A 24,108-nucleotide genomic window follows, 5' to 3' on the forward strand; every position below is an offset into this window, starting at 1 on the left:
AGAGCCCCCAGACGGAGCAGGAACTATTGCCTTCAAAGGTAACAATAAAGTTCTCTGTAACCAGGAACTTAAGCAATTAGGTCCTTAGGATTTTATGCGGAAAATCTTTTTACTGATATATCAAAGATTCCCAGATGTTCACAGCATACCTCTTCTTTTTTCCATTTATACTACTATTTTTTGAGAATGTTTTTAAAAATAAGGAGAGATTGTCAATTCGCACACTCCTTTTTTCCTTTCTATGGTCTGCATTTTTTTCTGTGGTTGATTTGTAAGGAGAACACACACTGGACCAGCCGTTTGTTTTCCCACAGCTGATATGCACGCACTCAGGGTGTTCCCCTGCGGCTTTCAAGGCCTGACTTTCTCCTGATAAGGTCAGCAGCACACATCTGCTGTGTTCCTTGAGGTCAAAGTATTCTTCCTTCTGGGGCTATTGGGAATCTCCCAGAGAGAAACAATCATTGCACTTGAAAAATCTATTGATCTACATTGTATAGTTCACCTGGTATTTGGGGTTCAGGGATACTTTTTGAAACTGGGAGATCAATTCCAGGGATTCATAACAAGCAGGTACTAGTAAAAAATATTTCTGAGTATTTGCTGTGACTGCTATTAGAATATAGAATGCTGAAATCAGTAGCCACAGCATGTCAAAGATTCAGGACAAACAGCATTACTGACTTCACTGGTTGAATTATAAGTTTATGATAATAGTATTGGGTATAGTCGCAGTTTGAAAAATAATCAATGGAATCGTTAAGTATTCCCAGTGGTGTGATTTCCCATCTTCCTTTGCTCTAAATGTGAGGTCCATTTTCTGTGTCTCCTAATGCTGATCTGGATGGAAATAGGAGAAGCAGATAGACGCCATATTGCAGAAACCAAGAGCATTGGGTTTTCTATTGTGAGAATTCACACCTCACATAGTTCACAAAAATTCTAAAAGAAACTTTTGGGACTATGACAACATTCTATACATTGCCACCTGGGTCCAGGAACTGAATAAATGATTAAAAACCTTCAATGAGCTATTTGACCTTTGCCCCTTTGTTTCAATATATTTTTGTTGCAAAATAATTTTTCCCAACAGTTATAAGCTAGTCAATTAGAGCTTACTCTCTCTTAGGAATTAGAAAATCTACCTGTAAATCCCATTCGTAAATCTTATATGTCTTAGTTCAAGTTTATAACCATAAGGTTTGAAAGTATTAACCATCTCACAGTTATATAGTGAATAAAAAGCAATTCACAAAGTATCTAGCATGTGGTAACTGTGTGGTACACATGAACCCTAAAAACAATAGTCAAGTTTGCTTCTTTATAGTCTGAAAACTTAATAAACAATAAAAGAATCTAAATGCTAAGTCACCAAATAATGCAACTGACATTTCTTAGGAAAACACTTGGATATGAACATTTTTAATGGATAAATTTTCTGAGACCTCAAGAAATGAAAACTTGAAACTCGTTATTTCATTTGTCTGTAAGACTATGACACATCTCTAAAGATTTTGTATGGAGGTGCTTATTTCATTTCCACTATGCTTTGACTACTACCAAAGAACTGAATAGAATGCTTAGTAATTGGTAGCATCACTCTTACCATCTCTGAAACCGGGTTTGTAACTCTCATAGAGTTTGGTGATTATCAAATATAATTAAGTATATTGAGAGCTTTGCATAACGTCTGGTATATAGTAAGTGTTCAATAAATCATTCATTAATAGTATTCTCACTATTAATACAGATCCTACCACACAGGCTGGCACATTTGCATAGGAAAGTTGAAAAGAATGGAAGTTTATTGCTAAAATTCTAGTTTACAGCTATATATAATAACAGTTTACAACAAAATGCACTTTTGTGATTTTGATACATCTAATATAGCACAATAATTGTGTTAAAGAGCTCATTTTTTTGACTTGAAAAATTCTAAGTGACTTCTCATCTATGAAAATCCACATTTTAAAATCTTAAAATGTTACAAATCCCATGAAACACAAGTAGCATTTGGCTGTGTCTCCCTTTCTTATTGATATAATTTTATAATTCATCACTTTAAGTTGCAGAGATCCTCAAATTTGTTTTAAAAGTTATTCTTTTATTTCTAGAAATATGCTGAAAAGCAAATGGAAAGGAACCAGTCTGTACGAGTATTTTCCTACCAATTAGAGAACATGATGGCTTTAGTTGTTTGCAGGGTAAAAGTGCTGATGCAGGAAGGCCTAATTGATTAGAACAATATATGGGCTGGCTTAATGCTTTAGGTCAAATCTTTAAGAAATATAAATTCTTTATGCAAAATTAAATGTGGTGCAAGCATCTTTCCTGTCAAATGTCATTTTTTTCTTTTTCCACTTACTTCCTACTTTGACTTGCGGAGATGAATCATGCGTGGGTAGCACTGTAACAGATTCAGATGCTGTGTGTGGACAGGAATTAAATTCTGAATATTATTCTCCCTGCTACTTTAATGTTTTGTTAAAGTCTTCTTTTTGTTATTAGAACAGCTAGCATTTCTCCTTCTTCTATTTTAATAGTCTTCAGGCTGCTGTGGTTTGGTCGTATTGTAAGGTAGGTTTTTCCCTGACTTAGTTTTTATTATGTGCTTGAGCTCCCTGGTAGGATGGAATGTGCATCGTGCCCACCTGCTCTTATAGTACCAGGGAGACAGGCTAGAAATACCCTCACTCAATGTGGCAGGCTTTCCCTTGCTACATGTTCCTCTGTAGCTATAGGACCTTGCCATCCACTACATGGGTGGGGCTGTTTGGATGTGGCCAGCCGACCAGCAAGCCTTTTGTTCCCCTCTTTGGTTTTGCAGCTTTCAGAATTCAGGCAAATTTACTGTGTCCATAGGTGGGGCTTTGCGGTCTACAATTGACTGGACATAATGAGTAGGGAGATCTGAGTATGAGGGAGAGAGAAAAATTACAAATGACTCTTAGGTTTACAGATTGGGCTAGTAAGTGGCTGGGACTGCCAATAACTCAGAAAAAGAATGAGGCAGTAGGTTTGGTTGAAAAAGTAACTTCATCTTTGAAGGCGAGTTGATCCTGTGTTCTGACCATCTTTGAAGTGGAGATGCACAAAGAGAGTGTCAGGCATTGGAGGACAGCTGCTTGAGGGAAGCCCTGTGCAGTAAAACCACTTACAATATTTCAGTGCTGAATATACCAAGTCTCAGAAACTGCTGATGCTGTTGTATAAGCCAACATCTCAGGATTTCAGCTTGAAGTCAAAGAAAGACATTCCTAGACTCAGCAGTACAACTGTGTATTACAGTCATAGGCAGAAGGGAGGTGATGGCAGGATGGGAGATTTCCTCATGTACAGGTGGACATGAGTCAGTTCACATACAGAGCTAGGATGGGTCACCTTATAGCAGTTTATTGTAATTCCCTCTAACACCCATCACTCAAGTCAAACAAAATATACCACGATAATAATTAACTATTGAGTTAGTCATTCTAATGCCCATCAATGTGTATTTATTAAGCTCTTCCTACCTTGGCGGTACTCAGTTTGGTTACTATTTTGGGTTACTGCTAAGGTCTTTAGTTATGAGGTCTGAATGAATTGCTCTATAAAACCTCATTTCTTGACTCCACAAACAGGTGAGTACTTTGGTGGCATTTGGTATGTTAGCAAAATTTAAGAAGAGAATTAAAAACCATTTATTTGACATTAACCTTTGTGCTCTTTAGGGCAAGAGTCATGGACCTCAGGACTTTGTACTGACTATAACACTTTCTACCATTCCTCTGGTTAAAAACAGGAAAAGCTGAAAGCCACATCTTTAAAGGTGATCATTCACTGGTTTAGGGCTCCTGATTCTAACCAGGGTTTGTAGGGAACCTGGGAATCAGGCTGAGTGAATTCTGAGTATCAGAGAATAACAGGGGCATGAGGAAGGAAATTGTATGGAGGGTCTTTTTTTTAGACTGAATCGGACTTTGGAAAATCCTCTTGGGGCCTCCTCTTTTCTTTGGCAGCAAGTAGTTTGTCCTTATTGAACGGATAAGAAATTGAATTCTGGGAAGCTTCAGAGACAGCTTTGGGGGTGTGTTCAATGTTACTCAGCCCAGAAATGGCAGGGAGGGCCACCACCTGGCTTTGCCACTCATAGCATTGTCAGTAGAGGAGAACTTGGACGTCCTTCGCTCTTTGTAGATTTTGAAGCTCCTGGAGTGTTGAACAGCCACATTTCAGAAGGACTTCATTTGTCAGTCTTGAGGCCTCAATTAAAGACCAGCAAGTGATTAATGAACACTGGTTAAGAACTCAGTACCTGGAGTCAGACAATCCTGAATTCAACCACCTACCAGCTCTATGACCATGGGCTAGATACTTACTTCTTTCACTCTCAGTTTTCTTACCTGTAGAGTGGGGAAGATGTGTCTACTTGCTTTCATTGTCAAGGTGGAATGAGGGATCATCCCTGTAAACAGCATAGCACAGAGCCAGATGCAGCACTGCCTGCAAACATTGGCTGCTTTGGTTGTTGTCAGTTTGTACACATGGAAAATGAAGTGCTCAGTCATGTTCATGTGCCTCGTGCATCACAATATTAAACATGCTTACAGACATCTCAGTTCTTTTCCACCTGTTTTTTTCCTTTTTGCATCACTGGCTATTGCTAACAATACACAAAACGTGAAGCAGGCAAAGTCTCTTTCCATAGTCTTTCATCTTTCACTACCTCTGCTGTCTGTAGATGCTCTGAGTGTGTGTTGTGGGTGTCTTTGGAAGCATTCCCTCCCCTCTGCCTCTTCAGGTCCTCACTCCCTGAACCCTTTTTTTCCTTTTCAGCCAATCAAAATTTACCTTTTAGTTGCCTTTTACCTAGAGAATGTAGATTTCTGATGTGCAGGAGAGCCATCCTCAGAAATCCTTTCTTTGGCCAGCATAGTGTTTAATTCTTTAAAAAAAGTTATTTCATTTTAAAACCCAGGAAATTTCACCCCAAATCCAGGAAATCATGTGCATCATAGGGCCCACCTTTCCTAATAGCAATCACCAGGCAATCACTGTGTACAGGCTTCTTTTTTACACGGCTATGTGCAACCCCCATTCACTGTAGTTCCTATCCATCCCAAAAGCCTTAGACTTGGTCTGTTGTGTTATTGGCATTCCTGTGTGGACCCTATCATCATTAGATTTTATGATCTGACAAATTTGAATCTCAAAGGTAGTAATTGGCAGAGCAACCTAATGTAATATATGACTTCCCAATGTTACCCATATATTAAACCTCGAGGTACATGAACTGCCTTTTGTGCTTCAGTTAAGATGATGAACAAAAGTTCAGGCTCACCCAGGGGTACTGCTTGCCAGTTTAGACCTCAGGATATTGCTGTATTTTCCTCTACCAGTATTTGGGCAATATAGAAATCTGTATGTAACTTTTGCTCGTTCTATTTAAAATGATATAAAAATGACTACAGATGAGAAAAGATGTTATAAAACTTGAAATCGCTCAGGGCAATAGTTGTTAATCTTATTCAGTTAATTATCAGGATTTAAGATGGAAACTTAAAGAGCATGTGTTAAACATAGGAAAGATATCATCCAAGACCAGGTCTATAAAACGTGGTGTATTTTCTAATATTATAGTTTTTGGAGAATAGAATCTCTCTTAAAGTATATCAGTTCATTGTTCCACTTTTCCATCTTCCCATCTGGTGGAAGTTTTTCAGGAACACTGTATGCATATAGTATGTACTACCTGTATTTATGTTAGTTTTTCAGACTAATTACTCTTAGAGATACAATGTCTTCTGACCCAAAAGGGGAAAAATTCTGGATTGATTGTTTTAGGGTTAGAGACCATTGGGGAATACATTGGGTAAATATTTATTGGTCACTCCTGGAGGGTGCTAGGCTCTCTTGAGTTATCAGATATCCTGTGAAGTAGGTATTGTTTCTGATTAGTGAGGCAGCACAGTGTTCTAATTTGCTTAAGTTGATTTTCTGGCTCCTCCACTGATTTACCCTAAGACTTTGAGCAAGTAACCTAACTTTTCCAAATTTCAGTGTTAGCTGCTGTTATTTAGAGTAATTGAAATCCTTCCATTTTGGATAGTTGCTTACTCTTCCAAAAGGCAGGGTTGTGCTTAGCCCCACAGGCAGAGGTGGATATTTCCTGTTGTGGATCATGCTTTGTCCCCTTCACAAACTGAATGTGGAACTTGCTAGGAACAGGAAATTGGCTTTTTGCCACTCTGGTTCCATCCTTTTCCTTCTGTTTCTCACTCTGACTTTCTGCACAGCTTGACTTCTAGTCCACTGTGTCTTCTTTGCTTAAGACAAAATTAATTTCCCCTCTGATATCCCTCTCCACAGCTGCCTACATTTTCTTTCCCCACAACATTTGAAAGATTTCATTGAACTTTTTAATGCCTGTGAAAGACATAGAACCAATAGTCCTCAGTCTGGCTGGTGGTTTTAATTAGAGTGACTGTGTAGTGTGCTGTTAATTAAACAGGGAGTTATTTTTAGATGTGTATGTTCATTAGTTCCTTGGAGCACCTCTTCCTTCAGATTTTTCAGAAATGGTTAATTTACGGTCTTGTTAGAAGCCATTAACTCTTTATGTGCCCCTAGTCCAACAGAATCATTCTCTAGTCTCTCTGTTGCTAGCAAACCAGAGAGAAGGAAAGGACAGACATTGCTTCTGGAAAGCATAGCTGCCTTTCTCCCTGTAGTGTGTTCTCTCCAATGCTGCTTCACCATGCTACAGAGGTTTGCTTCAAGTACTCTAATGTTAGGGACTTTTGAGATTCATGACAGAATCCAGCCCTAAGATCTATTGCACCATTTAAAATGCATAGAGCCATGCTGTGGTCATTTGGCACGCTGGCAAATTTATACCTGAGGTTGTCTCTAAAATCTTGGAGACTGAATCAAATTGAACTTAAAAAACACTTTTGTAAAAATTAAGGAAAGATTATGCTAAGTAAATATATGTATATGAGCCATGTATGCATTTTATAAGTAGATGAATCATTAAAAATATTCTTATGATTCCCTTTTATAAACTGAGACCATTTGCAGAACATTCTCAAAAACATGAAATTATGGGACAAGACAAGATCAGTGGTTGCCAGGTGTAAGGAACAGTGTGTGACTACAAAGTGGTAGACAGGTAATCCTTTGGGGTGATGGATCAGCTTTGTGACTTGATTTTGGTGTGATAATATGAATCTTTACATGCAGCAAAATTTCACAGAATGAAACGCACCAAAAAGAAAGAAAAAAATCCTTAGCAAGATGTTTACATGTGATAACCTGTATTAGGTCAACTACACATAAATACTGCACAACAAATAAAGTAGACAGTAAACACAAATTGCCAACATTTGGAGTAGACTTGTTAGTTATAGCTACCAAGGTAAATTAACAGTCTTATAATCAAGTCTTATTTTCACTTGGTGTTATTGAAATAGGTTCATTGAAGTCTTCTGTTTTATTATAGTTTTTAGTGCCTATTACTGAATAGTAATGCATTTGAATTATCCACAAGTAAGCTGTGATTTCAGTACCTTGCATTTTGCTTTGGGCATTGTCAATAATCTCATGTGGCATAAAAATGTGATCAGGGCATAAAATGTTAAGTTAACAAAGGTTTATTATTATTATTATTATTATGGTATTGGGAACCAAACAGAGCTTTAGTGCATGAGTTTATAAGGGCTCATTCCTGTTGTGGACATTAGTTCGTGTGTGGTCAGTCATCAATAACACAGAACTTATGGAAATCTCTCTTTTTTTCTCTTTCTCTTTATCACCATCATCCTATTTCTATCTGACTATTGACTGTGATTGATTTTTAGGAGTGGAAGTAACTGAGGAGACCACCTTCTCTCCATTTTTGATTCTGGATTTTCTTGGTAACCTTAACTTCTTATACATGCCCAGTTTCAATAGATTGCAAGGGATGTAAGCTTATTGTATATACTTTTCCCTATTCCCCTTTCAGTGATTGTTCACATTCAATTCCCAGTGCCTTCATGGGGCTGAGGTCCTATTTCTCATAGTAGAAAGTGATCTAATAAATAAATAACATGACAACATGTTAACTCATCCATGGGTAATTCTTAAATGAGATTATCAAAAAAAGTAATCTATTTTAGTAATTTATTTAAATGACTCATATTTCAAATGCTGGCAATTAATATACCTAGGAAAAAAATCTAAATAATGGCCCATTGGTATTGGAAGGAAAGAGGGGCAAATCTTTAAACAGTGAACTTCTAAAATAGAATTTCAGTCACTGTGGCACCTAGAAAAGAAAGAATTTTTAAGGGGTACATATAGTTTTGTTTTCTATACTGTTTGAATTGTAATAATGAAGCAATTACCTAAAACGGGGAAAGCAGCCAGAGACAGCATGGAAACAAATGGGCACAGCTGGATTTAGCTTGAAGTTCTTCTTTGCTTCTTCTTTTATAGACACTACTAGTAGAATGTCAATGACAAAAATTGCCTTATTTTGTGGCAAAAGCTACTGCTCTGGAAGAGATTAACTGGGAGCACTACTGAGGTCTCAAAATCTTGGCAGTAACAAAGGAGGAGGTTTACTAATAATAAACTTGTGGAATCTGTAGTGAGTGACACACAGAATTGACACCAGCTTCAAACAGAAAACCAAGTCCTCTAGTGCCCAAGTGAAAGGAGAATAATTTGTTTTTAACCACATTCTAGTGATATCAGTGGGTAAATGTCTATTGGCTCTCTCCCAGGTGTCATAGCAGATGCAAAGGCTGAGAATTTATTTATTTATTTATGTGTGGTGCTGGGGATTGAACCCAGGGACTCTTGCATGCTAGGCAAATGCTCTATCACTAAGCTACACAGCCCAGAAATTAATTTTTGATTGATTACTCATTGCCACCTCTTTGATACCAAAATGACAGAATGGGAGCTCAGTTTCTATACTAGATAAAAGTAAAAGAATAGCTATCCATTATTATTCCTTTTAAGCCAGTCTAAATTGATTGTTCTCCTCATTGTCCACTTACCCACCTCTCTAAAACCATAACTTCAGGAGTAAAAGTGTTGATGTATTTCTGCTGAGCTCAAGGATTTAATGTGCTGAGCAACATATCATTGGAGGAGCTGACCTGCAATTTTCTGATTGATAATGGAAATCTTAATATATTGTTAGCCCTCTTATTTTTGGCCTAAAGTGATCTAATAACTAGAATCATTATGTTGTGCTCATAAAATGTCTAGACAAAAGAGAAGGTGTAGAAATTGAGAACTATTTATGAAGTTAATTATAATATTGGAAAAATTAGCTAGATGGAAGGAAAATCCAATTTCGTACTGCTTTGCAAGTGATGGGGGCAATGGAATTTCTAATTTCTCAACTCTGGTGATGCTGTTCTTTGGGTAAGTATATTGTAGAAAATCCTGCCTGTTAATCCATGTCTCGTAAGTACCACACTTACTACTGTGGAAGCTCATATTTCACTGAATGAAACACACCATTTCTTTGGGATTGTTGTGACTCTCTGCCTTGATGCCCTTGTGTTGCCATGACACTCCTACCCTGTTCTGTGGGCCTTCTAGCTCTGCCCTGCAAGGCATCAGCAGTGAAGAAGAGCAAGAGAAAGGAACCCTGAGTGGTGCCTAGATAGTGTCCAGTAGCTTCTCAGCCCACTGGGGGGTCTGAAACGTGCATCCTTAGCAGAGGGATAGCACCCTGGGGAGCAGGGGAATCATTGTTTGAGGGGCTAAGAAGGATCAAGGCCTTACAATGACTTGTGGCTCTCCAAGGGTCATAGTACATAAACAGAAATATGGTGTATCTGTGGCATTAAAAAGTCTGAGAAGCAATTAGGAAAAAAAAAATCTGCTGACTCTTCAGGGAGGGTGATAATTCTAAAAAGGTTGAGAAACACTGCTCTGTGACGGAAAAAGCCCCTTCTTTTTTTGAGCCTCTTTGCCTTTTTTCTTAGCCTTTCCAGAACACCTGATTTGATCAAATGAGCAATGGACATTCATTTGCTGGAGGGCTGTCTGAAAGTCCCAAAATGGTCCACATTTGCCTGGATGTGGAGAGCTGGTGAGCTCTGGTACTGCTGTTCTGTTCTCCATCATCAAACACTAGTTGCAGTGTTTTGCGCTACCTCAGAGAATGGTGGGAAAAGAATTATTTGTAAAGACAAATTCTAAAAGGCTTGAAAATCCTGGGAGGATTTCCATATTGACCGTTTTTGCTGTCTTTAGAGAAAAAGACTTGTGTTTTTCTTTTCCACCAAATAATTTAAACTTAAACTCTTGGTAAATGTCAAAATTCCAAATAACACTCTTTGTTCTTTAATAAGTTAAAACGGTGGGGGGAAAAGAAGGATGAAACACACCAGCTGGTCTTTCTTGGGTCCCACCCTCTCCCTTGGTAAGGATGACTAGTTTAAGTGGCAACTGGGTGCCTGTTAGAGTGAGGACAGTTTCCTGGTGCTTGTTGTCTTGCTCACATCCTCCCCAATGCTCCCTTGCTGGGGTAAAACAGCAGCTGTGTGGTGAGGACTTGAGCAGCTGAAGGTCCAATTAGCAGAGACTCCGGCTGACATGTTGGCACTTGGAAACCTCTTTGGAGACAGGTTGTGTGGCAGCTACCACAAGCAGGTTCTTACCTCTAGGCTCAGCTCTGTCAGTCAGGAATTCATTTAAAAAAAATCATCCTTCCACAGCTGGTACAATTTGGGAAAGACACTAGAGTCTAAGAATCCCTCTTCATGGATTCAATCCTTCCACACAATGGCAGAAAATTAATTTAAGGTCAAGCAGATATTTATCAGTGCCAGGAACTGCTCTCAGCTCTAGCAAGAGTGAAATACAGCTGGGTGTGAAGAAGCCGATGGAGGATGGACAAGGATAAGGCAGTGTGTAATGAGAAAGGCACAAGAAAAACTACGAGGAAAAGCAAATCATGTGTGACCAAAGGCAGCAGGAGAGGCTTCCTGGAGGAGGTGAACAGTGAGATAGGCCAGAAACAAGCACAGGATTTGGGGGCAGGGCAGTGGGAAGTGTGTTCCCGAGGGAGGGAAAAATGGGTGCAGAACATGGCACTGGGAAAGCACCAGGTGTGCCAAGGGAACAAGCAGCTGCTTCTTGGACATGGGTGGCACAGGTGACCTTTGAGTGAGCAGTTTCCTCTGTGGAGAGCAGAAAGCTCTTTGGAAGAGTAGAGGGAGGGAGGAGAGCTTGTAGAAGCTGCGAGGTGAGACTGCCTGAAAGGGGGTTCCAGGCCAGAGCATCTCCTTCTGCAGTGACCCACGTACGAACACATCTGAGTTTGAAGGGCTGAGTGACTGACCCCTTGGATTGCAGGTTACACATCTTGGTGACCATGTGAGAGATCCAACACTGGAGGAGAGCTCCAGGGAGAAGGGATGCACTCTCTGTCACTGCTAATAATTTGTTGGGTCCCTGCTGAGTCTAAGAGAAGTCCTAGAGGACATGGGTGACTCAGGTTGGATGGGCCAGGACACCAACCTCAGGCTTCTGACCTTACTGGAGAAGTGAGCCTTATTCTCTGGTTTTGTTGGGTGACAAAGTCTGGCCTGTCTGAGCTTTACTTTTCTGGTCTAGTAGATGCCGGTATTCCCTTTTCTATATCCACGAGATCCAATTAGGATCTAAAGCGATCATATCTGTGAAAGCACTTGAAATTTTTTATTTTTTAGCACTACTATGAGGTGTAGTTTTGAGGCATAAATTACAGAGTCTTTTACTACCCCTTTACTCCATTGATAAAATACATCATCTAAGCCTGCAGCAGACATTTTAAACTCATAGAATCACAGGACATAAACACTGAAAGGGACTCCAGTACCATATAAATCTCCTCACCTGCGGGAGGGTGGGACATCTCAGTGGTAAAGAGAGAGATTCTGGAATAGATTGTGTGCTGATTCTGTCCCTGGCACTTGCTAGTTATACGACTTTGGGGAAGACCATTTTGACTGCTCTGTGCCTCAGTTTCCTCATCTGTCAAGTGGGAGTAAAATTCTATCCACCTCCTAGAGTTGTGGGGATTAAGTAGGCGTGGAGCCCTGAGAACAGTATCTGCACATAGTTAGTACTACATGCACTGCCAGGGCTCGTTCAGCTGACTTGATTTTAAGATGAGGAAACTGAGGTGTGCAGAGGTGAAGTGACTTGCTCAAGACATTTATTTGTTTGGTGGCAGAACCAGGATGAGAATGTGTCTACTGACCCTCTGGTCAGTGTCTTTCTACTATCTCTCTCTCGTTGTCCTCTGAAGATTTAGTTAGCAGGTTTGCTTTTGTGGAAAACTATAACATGAGGAAAAATATGGCCATATCTTTTAGGTTTCTTCAAGGGGGAAAAAAAATCACAAATCTTTAAGAAGAAGGAAGAGCGTCTCCGGAGAACTGTGTAAAGCATGTCTTGACATGTAGATTAACACTGTGAAGATTCCCTGAGAGCCCTTCTCACAGAATCTGCTCCACTCTATGTGGTTGCTTTTATCACCTGCCTGAAGCATTTACATCACACCTGCTTGTCTGGGTCTCTGGCACATTGCATGAAAATTACACAAGGTTCTCCAGGGCCTCCAGGAAGAAATAAATTGTAGATGGTTGTCTTGAGAGCAGAATCCAAATTTCTTCATATTTGTATTCCAGGCACCTGGCACAACAACTTATAGGGACTCCGTAAGTGTCCACTGAATGAATTCACATGGACAAGACTATCTAGCTTATAACATTGAAGAAAATTCTGTTTGTGAGCATCATTGTGGCCTGTGGGAGACATTCACTTCATATTGTTTCTATGTTGTCCTGGGACTTAATGGTGTATCATGAGGGGTCCACTCTTGGCTGCCTAAGGAGAGTCTCTTGACCTTTTAAAATCTCATTTTAGCTATCTATGAAATGGGCATCTACATGAGCGTTCACCTGCCAATGCTTAGACAGCCAAGGTGAGAGATGCTAGGAAGTGTGGGGAGTTGGGAAACAGGGAAGCAACATGTAGCCGTTGGCCCACAGGAACTTGGGACAGGGAGGTCACCCTTCACCAGGTCATGGGAATGCTGCACAACTGCAGAGCAAGAGGGTCTCCAGTGGGGGCTTTGATCTTTTGACTTGGCAGAGGCTGAGGGTAGCAGGTGACCAGGGGATCCAGGACCTGAAAGAGGCCATATGCCTGAGCAAGGCACAGTAGGAGAATACTCTAGGACGCAGGGGTGCCAGCTCCAGACAAATGTAAGGGAGGGGCTGCTCACACCTGGGAGCTACTTGGCATTCTGTGGTAATATTCTTCTCTCTAATGGTAAAATGAGAATACTACACAGCATGCATGTGTACACGTGCACACGCATGTATGTCTTTTCTTTAATGAAATGATAGTGTTAATAGGTAATAGTTCAAAAATTACAAACCAAAAAGTAAAACCTTTTCACTGGAGAAAACAAGTTGGTGTCCTATTTTAAGTACCATGATTTTAAAAAAAAATGCTTATCTGTGAAATCCCCAAACCTGGGAACCACCTGTGGAAGTGGTTTGTCTGGGCTTCTGTGAGCACAAAAACGTAGCCACACTGTTATTTTAATTAGAGGCTCCAACCTATGAGAGGTTGTTCAAGGAGTTGTTCAGAGTCTGGAGTTCAAGTCAAAGGTTGGACTTGGGTTCTGACCCCAGGGTTCGGGAAAAGGAAGGGATGTTGGTGTTGCACAATATTCTATACCATGACCGGGAGTGTTCTTTGGGCAATGACAGAACTGCATAAGCAAACAGCAGGAGCAGCAGCAACAGCAATCCTTGACTTTTTCTAAGCATACTTTCAAATACCTATTTAGTTGGCTGAGAAAGACTTCCAGTTTCCTAATGCAAACTTGAGGCATTTTCCTTGCCAAGTGCAAAATGTGGACTTACCTGTGTGTCTCTTCCCCTCCCCAAACCTGAGTCCATATGTCCTTGAATAATTGGAAAGCCCCATTTTAACTTTTCTACAATATTTTCTTAAGAAATTTTACTGCAGTGATTTATAACAATACTGACATGGGATAAGGTACGTAATTTTAGCTGGTATGTACTGCTTGCCTGAGAGAAACTTCAACCTGCTGCTTGTCTTTCTTGACTTGCTTATGGGCTACACAGGAAGGAACACTGGGCTTTCTCTCACAAAATCTCTCAAATGGCCTTTATAGAGTTATAGGTTGAAATAAGTGTAGAAGTGTCCAGATCACAGCTTTGATAAAGGGCAATATATCAAAGAATAATACTATTTGTAGTAGTAAATTGGTGGAGTGTCTTCTGGAACAGTGTTGAGAACTTTATATATCTTTATTTGTAAGCCACAGAGCCATTCTGCAAAGAGGGTGAATTGTTTATTTAAAAAATGAAGAAATTGAGGCTTTAAGAAATATTAGTTTGCCCCAAATTATCTAGCAAGAAAGCTGCTGAGGTAGAATTTTAAAGCCTGTGCTACAATAGCTAAGCTATGGAAACAGCCAAGATGCCCCACTACTGATGAATGCATTAAGAAAATTTGGTATTTATACACAATGGAATTTTACTCAGCCACAAAGAAGAATATTGCAGGTAAATGGGTGGAACTGGAGAATATCATCTTAAGTGAAGTTAGCCAGGTTCAGAAGGCCAAAGGACACATGTTTTCTCTTGCATGTCTAATGTAGACCTAACACAAACATAGCAATACTATGAAAAACAGGTCACACTAAGGGGAGGTCACATAAAAGAGACGTAGGATAAAAGAAGGAAGTTAAGAAGGTGAACATGGTTGATGTTTTCTCCACACAAAAATGATTATAGAATTTGTAAACCAGTTGAAACCACCATAAGAAAGGGACTAAGGTAGAAAGAAGAGAAATAGAGGAGATGAACAACGTCAAGCTATAATGCATATAAACACAGAAGTGCCACAAGAAAACTCCCTGTGTAGCCATCTTAAACAACCAAAAATGTCATTTTCTTCTTCTTCTTCTCTTAATCAAAATCAGAGAATAGGAGGGCAGAACAGGTCTTGCCTAGGTGGGGTCGGTACCACTGGGGGAGGGGAAGAGGTGGGAAAAAGGTGAAGAAAGGGTGAATATGGTGCTAATACTGTGTACACATGCATGTAAATGGAAAAATGAGAACTGTTGCAACTATTCCAGGAATGGGGGAGGGAGGATGAAGGAGAATGGTGGAGGGGGTGAATTCAATTACAATATATTTGATACATTGCAAGAACTTTTGTAAATGCCAAATGTACCCTCACAGTAAAGCTCTATGGCAAAATGAGGGGAAACACCAGAACAGAGAGACAACAGTGGTGTCTAGAGGTCACAAGCATTTCTAAACAAGTGGGTAAAATCTTTGACCAATGGAAAAGTGCTACTGTCCATAGCGTGGGCTTTATACAAATAATAGCTACCATTCACCCAGGTCTTACTGTGATCCATGCACTGTACAACTCTTTATATGCATTGTGTTACCCAGATCTTACAAGAACCTATCTATGCATGCATATAATATTATTGTTATTATTAGCACTTTGCAGAAAGGGAAATTGGGGATAAGAAAGGTTGCATTATTTGATGGAATCATAGCTAGTAAAAGACAGAGTGTGTCTGTCTGGCCCTAGGGCCCATGGACTTTACCATTGTACTAAGTTGCCTCCCAATAACTCAAGCTTCCCATGAAAGGGATTGTGTCACCATATATGCCTTGGAAATGTCCTAGATCATTTAAGATCAGAGAAGAGAAAGATTCACATAATGGTTGGCACAGAGGGAAGGATTTGGGATTTGTGGGTTCTCTGGGTACAGAAGGTTGGTAAAGGGCAAGAAAGCTTCTTGCCTCACTAGAAGGAAATTGGAGATGCTGTGCAGTTGAATAAAAACAGGAAGAATGCTATGCTTAAGGATCCATGTTATTTATACAAACTAAAGCTCTATGGCAAAATGAGGGGAAACACCAGAACAGAGACAACAGTGGTGTCTAGAGGTCACAAGCATTTCTAAACAAGTGGGTAAAGTCTTTGACCAATGGAAAAGTGCTAGTCCATTTTAGAGGAATGATGAATCAAGTCCAGGAGTAGGAAATTTACCACAGAGTTACTCCAACTCTGATAAAACAGATTTGGGGAACTACTGAGTCAGCGTCTCCGGGATGAGGTTGGGAAATCTGTGTTGGTATGTGTGTCACAATTTGAGCAGCTCTGTGCTTTGGTCTTCTTCCCAAGTCCCATTCATCAGTGTCAGCCCCAGAAGTGCTCCACGTTTCAGGATGCCCCCTCACTCTGAGATACCAGGTTCTGAATACTGGTCACTCAGTTGGCACTGCAGCCTGGTGCTCTGTGCCATGCTGCTTCCCTATCATTTTCTGTAACTACTTAGCTGTCAGGGAAGTTTCTCCTGCAGGCTCCTTAGGAGACAGCCTTACATCCCACATGTATAATGAGAATCAGGAGGGGTGACAAGTCACATCTATTTCTGGCACATGAGGAAGAATTGTGATTGTGAAAATACCTCTATGTCAAAATTTCTTATAACACTTCTATAAAATGGAAAAGAGGAAAGCCTGCTAGAGTAGGCATATCCAATTGGACTAGATTGCATGGGAAAAATAAAAGAACTTTAATAACCAGCAAAAAGCAGCTGAAGACAAGTGCTTGCATTTCTTGACCAAAGTGGAAGAATGTTTGTGTCTGCTTTAAAATGAATGAAAGTGGCTACATGTTTTGTGGACAGAAGCTTTGACCTAGCATATGATACATACTTTTTCTTTTAATTTTTTACTGGCTTAGAGAGCACTCAAAAGTTGATCTGGCAGAATCCAAGGAAGTGTTACTTCTAATTATCTCCCATACCAAAACGTCTGAGATGCTATCGTTAGAGATGCTTTGATTATGGTCAAATATTTCAACCAAGCCTCTTCCTTAACAAATCCAGGGTAGGTATGGCCTACAGACATTAAAATCTTGATGTGCAGGGAAATCTGCAAAGTTGGGCACGTGGGGATGATGGGGTAGAGATTGGGAAGGGGAGAAATTGTGCAGAAAGGAAAAGATAACTTTCTTGATGTTTGCCTTGTTGGAATACATCACTGTCCCTAACACTGCTTGAAGGCCCAGGTTACCACCCTACAGCCAACTTTAAGAGTTGACAACCATGCTTCATCAAATGCCCCTGGTCAGGGAGCCTGGGCAGAGAGCACAAATGGTCCTTTTGGCTTTGGCTGTAAGTGAGGAAAGAGCGATTTCTTTTTCCAGTGAGACACTGCTGTTAATGAGCTACAGGCAGTGCTAGTTGTTTCCCTTCCCTCCCACACTATGTAATTTGCAACCAAGTCACATGCCAGTCAGTGACATGTGACTTCTTAAGTCTCTTATCTCTCCTTTTCCAAATAGTGTCTGTACCACTTACCACCCACATTCATAACTCTACTCTATGGGTCTTGAAGACTTCAGCAATCTCTTCTGAAATAAAATATCCATCCCTGGATGTGTTCATAATTTTCTTTCAGTTATTTCCTTTATTATGAATTACTGACAGTGGATATTACTTGACAGTCACTTAGAGCAAGAAGGAGATGATTTTTGTAGCTTGTGATATAATAATACCAAAATATTTTGCTTTCAAGAACAGTAGCTATGTACACTTTGTAGAAATACTGAAACGACAATAGAAAAATGAAGAAAGGTAAAAAAATAAAGGACTTTCCAAGATGATTATCAAGGTCAATTATGCAACAAATTCAAGGTAAAACATCATTGTCAGTGGTCCCTGAATTTATAGGTGGGAGTAATTTAAAGCATTGGGTTTTTGAGAAATTGTATTTAATAAGGTTCAGATATTTAATGTATTTTCTACAGTTTCAGTGTATGATTATAAATGTAATAGGTATATGATACATTGTATGTATTTTTATTATTTTGTTTTGGAGTCAGGATCTTGCTACAAAGCCCAGTTGGCTTGAATTCACTCTGTAGCCGGGATGACCTCGAATTTACAATCCTCCTACTTCAGCTTCCCAAGTGCTGGAGTTATAGGTATGCACCACCATGCCCAGCTCATGGCATGTATTTATTTAACTTATTAGATGTAGTAGAAGATAAAATATGGAGGAATTCCTGAGGGAACTAAGTTGTAAATCAAACCTTTTAAAGAAGCAGCGATTGGAAGAGAGAATTGCTGTTTAGTAGGAATAGCATTAGCCCACAGAGGGGGAAACCACACACAGAAGGGATGCAAAGCCACCTTGAGTGGTAGCCTCAGGAGGCAGATCTGCAGGGCTCCCTGTAGGATCCTGAGTACAGGGTGACTTAATAAGAAGTGTGTGGATGGTGGTAGTGAGAATGAGGTCTACAGTAATGGAATACGAAAGGAAATCAAGTGTCTGATTGTTCTTAGGCGACACACAGGTGAACCTGAGAAAACAGACAGAAACAATGTCTCCATTTTTCTCTGGGTAGGAGCTGAGGATTTGCTTTCAGTCCTCGGATGTTCCTCTTCTTGAGGCCACACCTTGGACAAAAATAACTCAGAGGGATGATTCCCTCTGGCTAAGGCTGTGGGTCAAGTGGCCTTTTTCAGATGGTCCTAGCCTCCTCCCCCAGCAGGGGCACTGACCCTCTTTGCACATCTTTTTTGAGATAAGCCATCCCCAGTACAGGGAGCTCAAAGTTTTTTTGTTTTTTGGATGAACAATGATAAATGCTTTCTAGCTGGTAGCTGCCTCCTTTTTTGGAGACCATAGCAGTCATTTATTTAAATTTTCAGGTTAAAATATTAAAATATAGAGTCTGAAAAGGACTCTTCAAGTGAGTGGGGCAAAATGTCCTAAGACTTGAGTTGCGGAAGCTCTTACCCTCTTGATTATTTTAGAGACTGATTTTCTTTAAGAGTAGAGAAGCAGATAGAAGAACCTCATTTAATTTGACTTATTCTTTGTCCATTTGTGGGGACAAGGATTTGTGTTTAAAGGAGAAAAAGCAGAGCCCTTCATGGAGCTAAGAGGGCTTCTATATTCAGTCTTAAAGAATATATCCTCAGGAAGTGACTGAAGCCTGGAAAATTCTGAACATCAGATTAATTGAACAGGAAAAACCAGTGCACAGCTGCAGTTTTCTATCATGATTTTTTTTTCTTTATTTAAGGGACAGGAAACCTTTTTGTGCATTGACTTTTCCAATTGGTTCCAAGGGCATATTAAGCTAATGTATATTAGCTTGAAAAAAAGACACTTGACTTTCTACCTTGTATTTTAGGCGTGAGGATTATATCATGATTGTTATATGGCACTTACTCCTTTTGATGAAAGGAAAGAAGATTGAACATTAAAAACTGAAGGTCATCCATATAGTTGTCCCAATAGCAATCTGTGTACCTTTAACCCTGAGGAGGAAAAGTAATTACCCTTTGGCTTTTGGTGACCTCAACTAACCTTTGTTGAAGGGCCAGAGAAAATAAAGGCTGACCATCAGCCTGCCCTGGACGCCCTGGGCTTAACCTGCTGTGTGAATGAAGAGAAACCCAACAATAGGAGGAGAGGATGTTGCCATGGAAATAGCCCTGGACGAAGGAGCGAAAATCAGAAATTTATCACAATTAATTGTTTTATTAGGAGCCTCCCATCTTTTGGATTATTCCCTGCGGGTGGGAAGTGAGGATGTGTTCTCATTTAGATCTTATGAGTGAAAAATTCTGCTTAAGTAAATGAGGCAGCCCATGCAGTAAAACCATTTTAGGTTGTGACTGAAATTGGACAGCTTTGTGAGAGAAGAAAGGATCTATATCGCCTCATAATCTATAAAGATGCAAATGTACACAGCCAGGACAAGGACTAAGAGCCTCATTGCATCAGGCAAACTAGCTACAGTATGGGTTTGAACACCCATCTTTTTAATATTTCCAGTAGACTGTTGCCTGTGCCTTTGTGCCTTGGCAAGGTCTGCAAAGTACAGGTAATAGTAATATTTTAACAGTATGTCAATAAACAGAAATTCATTGTCACGTTTTATGCCCCTATTTAGTCTTTCTGTTAAATAAGGGTCCAAGTTCTATGTGGTTTTAAAGTGAGCTAGTTTAGATTAGGAAATAGAAATTTGCTATCCAATTATGTTCAGATTAAACTAGACTATCAAGATCCTCTGACTGCTATCAACTAATTGGAGAAAAAAAGAAATGGAGTGAAAAAGAAACAATTCTTTTATGGAGAGCCTGAAAATTATCTCTTAGGTATGAGTAGTATACCTCTTATTCAGGACTAATCATAATTTTTATTTATAACATCAGAATGTTTTCATTTATATGTAGTGCAAAGATGAAGTTAAAATTAAAAATAAAACATGTTTTAAATCAGTGCTTTCATTTTTATAAAGTGACTATTAATTATTAAATAAAAAGATATAGATGTCAATTTCTCTTTTACTTGGTGGATGCTAGGATAGCAATATGAAACCATCATTTGTTGTATTTCCTAGTGAGTTATTATTTTAAAAATAATTTGAGGTATTAAAACAAAGCAGGCAGTTAAGCTCAGATATTGATTTTCTCTTTAGTGGGTATTTCATCAGTGAAATTTTAACCACTGATAAAGGAGAATAAACCACAGCAGGTGTTTACTGAAGACCTTGCTCACAGTGAGACTTGTTTTTTGTCACAGTGTCACATGTGGATGAGTTTTGTTTGTGAATCTTAACTCTAGATGTTTATAGGAAATTAATCTCATGTTGGGGCAAAGGATTATTAGCTTTCATTAGAACTTAAAAAGTTATATTTAATAAAAATAAACTTTTTTTAAAAAAGGATGTGTCCTGAGACTGTTAAATGATGACAAAATCTAGTTCTTATTTTCCCATCTCTTGCATACAGTTAGTTTATTACTCATTTTGTGTGTTTCTCCTATCGTGAGGGCCAGAATTCTGTTTGCTAACACCCTAGGTTCCTGTGGTTGTATGACCCATCTCAAACAAACTAATAGACTTGCCTTGACTCATTAAGCACTCTCTGTGGCCTTTGGCAGGCTTTTAATCTTTTTCCCTGCGATAGATAACAGTTTTTCTTAAGTGGCAGCCACACACCTCTAAAAATAAACCTGTAACATGGTCCTGGTTGTGCTTACCTTGTAGTTCAGATGCACCTCGTTGGTGATTACGCTTCTTAATTTCCAGAGGCTTTAGTTTTCTGGTAAGCACGTACTTGCTCGTAGGGTGCTAAGGACGTTCCTTCTGGCGGAGGCACCTGCAGTGTTTAGCTCCAAGGTCCCCACTCACTTTGGACCATCTCCAGGTTTTCTCTTGTTATTAACCCTCACCCCGACAGCTTGGCTGAGGCAGCGGAACCAAAAGTAAAGACGGTAATGGTGCTGTTGTTTTTCTGTGTGGGGCAATAGCAGAGGAAGGGAGAATGACCATCAAGATCAAGCATACGAAACAATTTTAATCTTTTCTTACATAGCAACAGATATCTACTTGGTCTCTCCCTTTCAAAATGAATATGCATATTTTCTGCTGGTTTGCGGAATCAGTTCTACATTACAATTGTGAAAGTTATTTTACTATGTGTAGATGACTTGTGGACTGTGTTTTTATTGTCTTTAATTTTGTTTAGAGGAAAGAAACCAGATGTATTTATTTAGTTGTATAGAAATCTCAAAATAATTGTATAAGTAACAGGATCAAATCTCTCAGTGACTAGATATTTAAATGAAGACCTGAAAGTATTACTGATTTATAACTAAAAAAAGTTTCAACTTAGCTCTCGACTATAAAGTGATATTAAAATTCAACTTAGCAGCTCTATAAAATGATATTAAAATATGAAGTTATTTAAAAGGCAAAGACTAAGATTAGTTCTTTATTTTTTCTAAGTGTCTACGCTTTATTTCTAATCCTTTATCTTATGTGTGCAAGCCTGAACTAAATAAATGCACAACTCAGCAGTATAAATGAGCTGAATATAACATATCAGAAACAGAATGGTTATTATGGGGTAAATGATACACGTTAGATAATAAAAATACATGTGAAAAATGCTAAATAAATACTGTCAAGTATACTTTGAACATACATATTTAAAAAACAACATGGAATTTTGTTAAGAGAGTTTAAGATAATTTTTATAGAGTTAACACATGTATTTAAAAGACAGTATGGTGTTTCTGTCTACAGAAATTTGTATAAGGCAAATATACATGTTCTTAAAATTACATGACATTTTATCAAGAGAATTAATAATAATGTTGAATTGGAGCTATTTTAACAGTTTATATGTGTTAATGCTACAGCCCCAATTTAAGCAAACATTAATGACAGCGCATTAGTTGGACATACCTGGTATTTCAAATATCTTCCCATTTATTATGTGTGGTGTCATGAATCATATATAGAATGTGGGATATTTTACGGGGTTACCTAACTTTGACATTAACAATGTGTCTGAGTTAAAGGATGTAAAAACATAATAAAAATGATATGACATCAGCGTTCCTCATCAAAGGACACAATTCAGTCTTCTTCAACAGACTGATGAGAATATAATGCTATCAATCTTCCTATATTTTCAAACATAATGTGTAGAGGTCACCCACAAAAATAAATTTAGATTTATTTAAATATATCTAAAAAACCAAAGATATTCCAAAAAACAAAACAAAACAAAAACCTGTCAAATTTGCCTCTTACAAAGTCTTACATGGTTCACTGAGTTTGAAGCAGGGAGTAGGAATTTTATAAACTATTTTATTGTTTAAAATATATTCTCTTTGATATCCTAAAACAAATAATTAGCCCAGTTTAAAGGCACAACTGCCAGAATTCAATATACAGTAGAACCATGGATCGGGTTGTAAAGGAGCTGTATTTGGAGCTTTCTGTTTGAACCTTCCCACCACAAACCCACAACTACAGTTCAGATCTAAGCTTTGAACAAGCATATCAGCTACCCTAAAAGTTACCTTCAGGATTAAATACCTTTAAATGCTGCAGCGCCCTGGGTTTCCAGTTAACCAAACTATATTTCCAGCAGAAACTCTTGAGGTACAGAGTAGTTTTCATCTGCAAGCCCTTCCCGCTGGTCTTCTTAGGAAGCAGTTCTGTGAGTGTGTGAGTGTGTGAGTGTGTGTGTGTTTAAATCCTGTTGATAATTTGATTCTGTCAACTAGTGCTTGTCAACCCATCTCTAGCCTCTTGTAGTGTTGATGAGTGGAGGCTGAAGGGCCGCAGGCCATGTATCATTCTCCCCTTCTCAGTGCACCTTAATATGAACATGGCATCATGACTCTGAGGAAAGGAGAGGAAAGCTGAGCCATCAAATATTCCACAAATTGCCGGCTTCTCTCTGTCCTGCAGAGCTGGAAAGAGGAATTATTGCTGTAGAAAAAAAAAAAGAACAGAACAGAAAAGAAAAAGAAATCTGGCCACTCTAAAAATAATCATCCTCAGTTGAGCTTCCCCTTACCTCCTCTGCTCTTTCTTTCTTTCTCTCTCCTTCTCTTTCTGTCTCTTCTCCTCTCTTTTTCTTGCTCTCTGTTGAGGCCCCAGCTGATTCAGGCTGCATCCATCCATACATAAATCATTCCCCTTATTCTATTGGTTACATGGTACATGGCAAGTATTGATTTTTTCCGTTGCCTCATTGCTGGAAAACACTTGGTTTTTGTGAGACAGGAAAAGAAAAAAACTGAACCAAATGAAACAAAAAAAATCCTCACTGGAGTTTTGTCTAGGTAAAAAAATATTCAGGCGGATTTGTACTGTGTGAATCAGCATGCTCATAAAGAGTCTGTTTGGGAGGCTTTCTACTTCTATTTGCATGTTTCCAATAGGTCCTGACTCAATAATAATAATAAAAAAGAATTGTTTCCAGTTGTGAAGAGCTCTGGGTTCAGGAAGTAGGAGGCACAGAGAAAGAGATGCTCTGTAATTGTGTAGGACAATTGATCACCACTAACCCCAGCACAAAAAGAAAGTTTGGTTAAAGCACAATTAGCTCAAAAAATGGGAATAAAATAATGCCTCATGGCCTGTAGGACTGAAAAAAGGAGATGTTTACCTAGTTTATTTTGTGTGGTGACAAAATGTGCAATTGTGCCTTGTTCATGTGAAGTATAAGTGTAGAACACT

The 24,108-nt window shown here is 39.0% G+C and overlaps 1 long non-coding RNA gene across 1 annotated transcript in view; it reads right to left on the bottom strand.

Annotated features, from left to right (window-relative positions):
* The window catches only part of LOC141414814 (uncharacterized), an 81,002-nt gene extending 57,696 nt beyond the window's left edge, over positions 1 to 23,306 (bottom strand). The window contains exons 1-2 of the long non-coding RNA XR_012439693.1: positions 22,957 to 23,306; positions 21,108 to 21,361 (exon numbers count right to left, since the gene is read on the bottom strand). This is a non-coding gene — a long non-coding RNA (uncharacterized lncRNA). The remainder of the gene's footprint in view (positions 1 to 21,107; positions 21,362 to 22,956) is intronic.
* Positions 23,307 to 24,108: the final 802 nt, after the last annotated feature.

Source organism: Castor canadensis, chromosome 12 (genome assembly GCF_047511655.1).
Source record: "Castor canadensis chromosome 12, mCasCan1.hap1v2, whole genome shotgun sequence".
Classification (NCBI taxonomy): domain Eukaryota; kingdom Metazoa; phylum Chordata; class Mammalia; order Rodentia; family Castoridae; genus Castor; species Castor canadensis.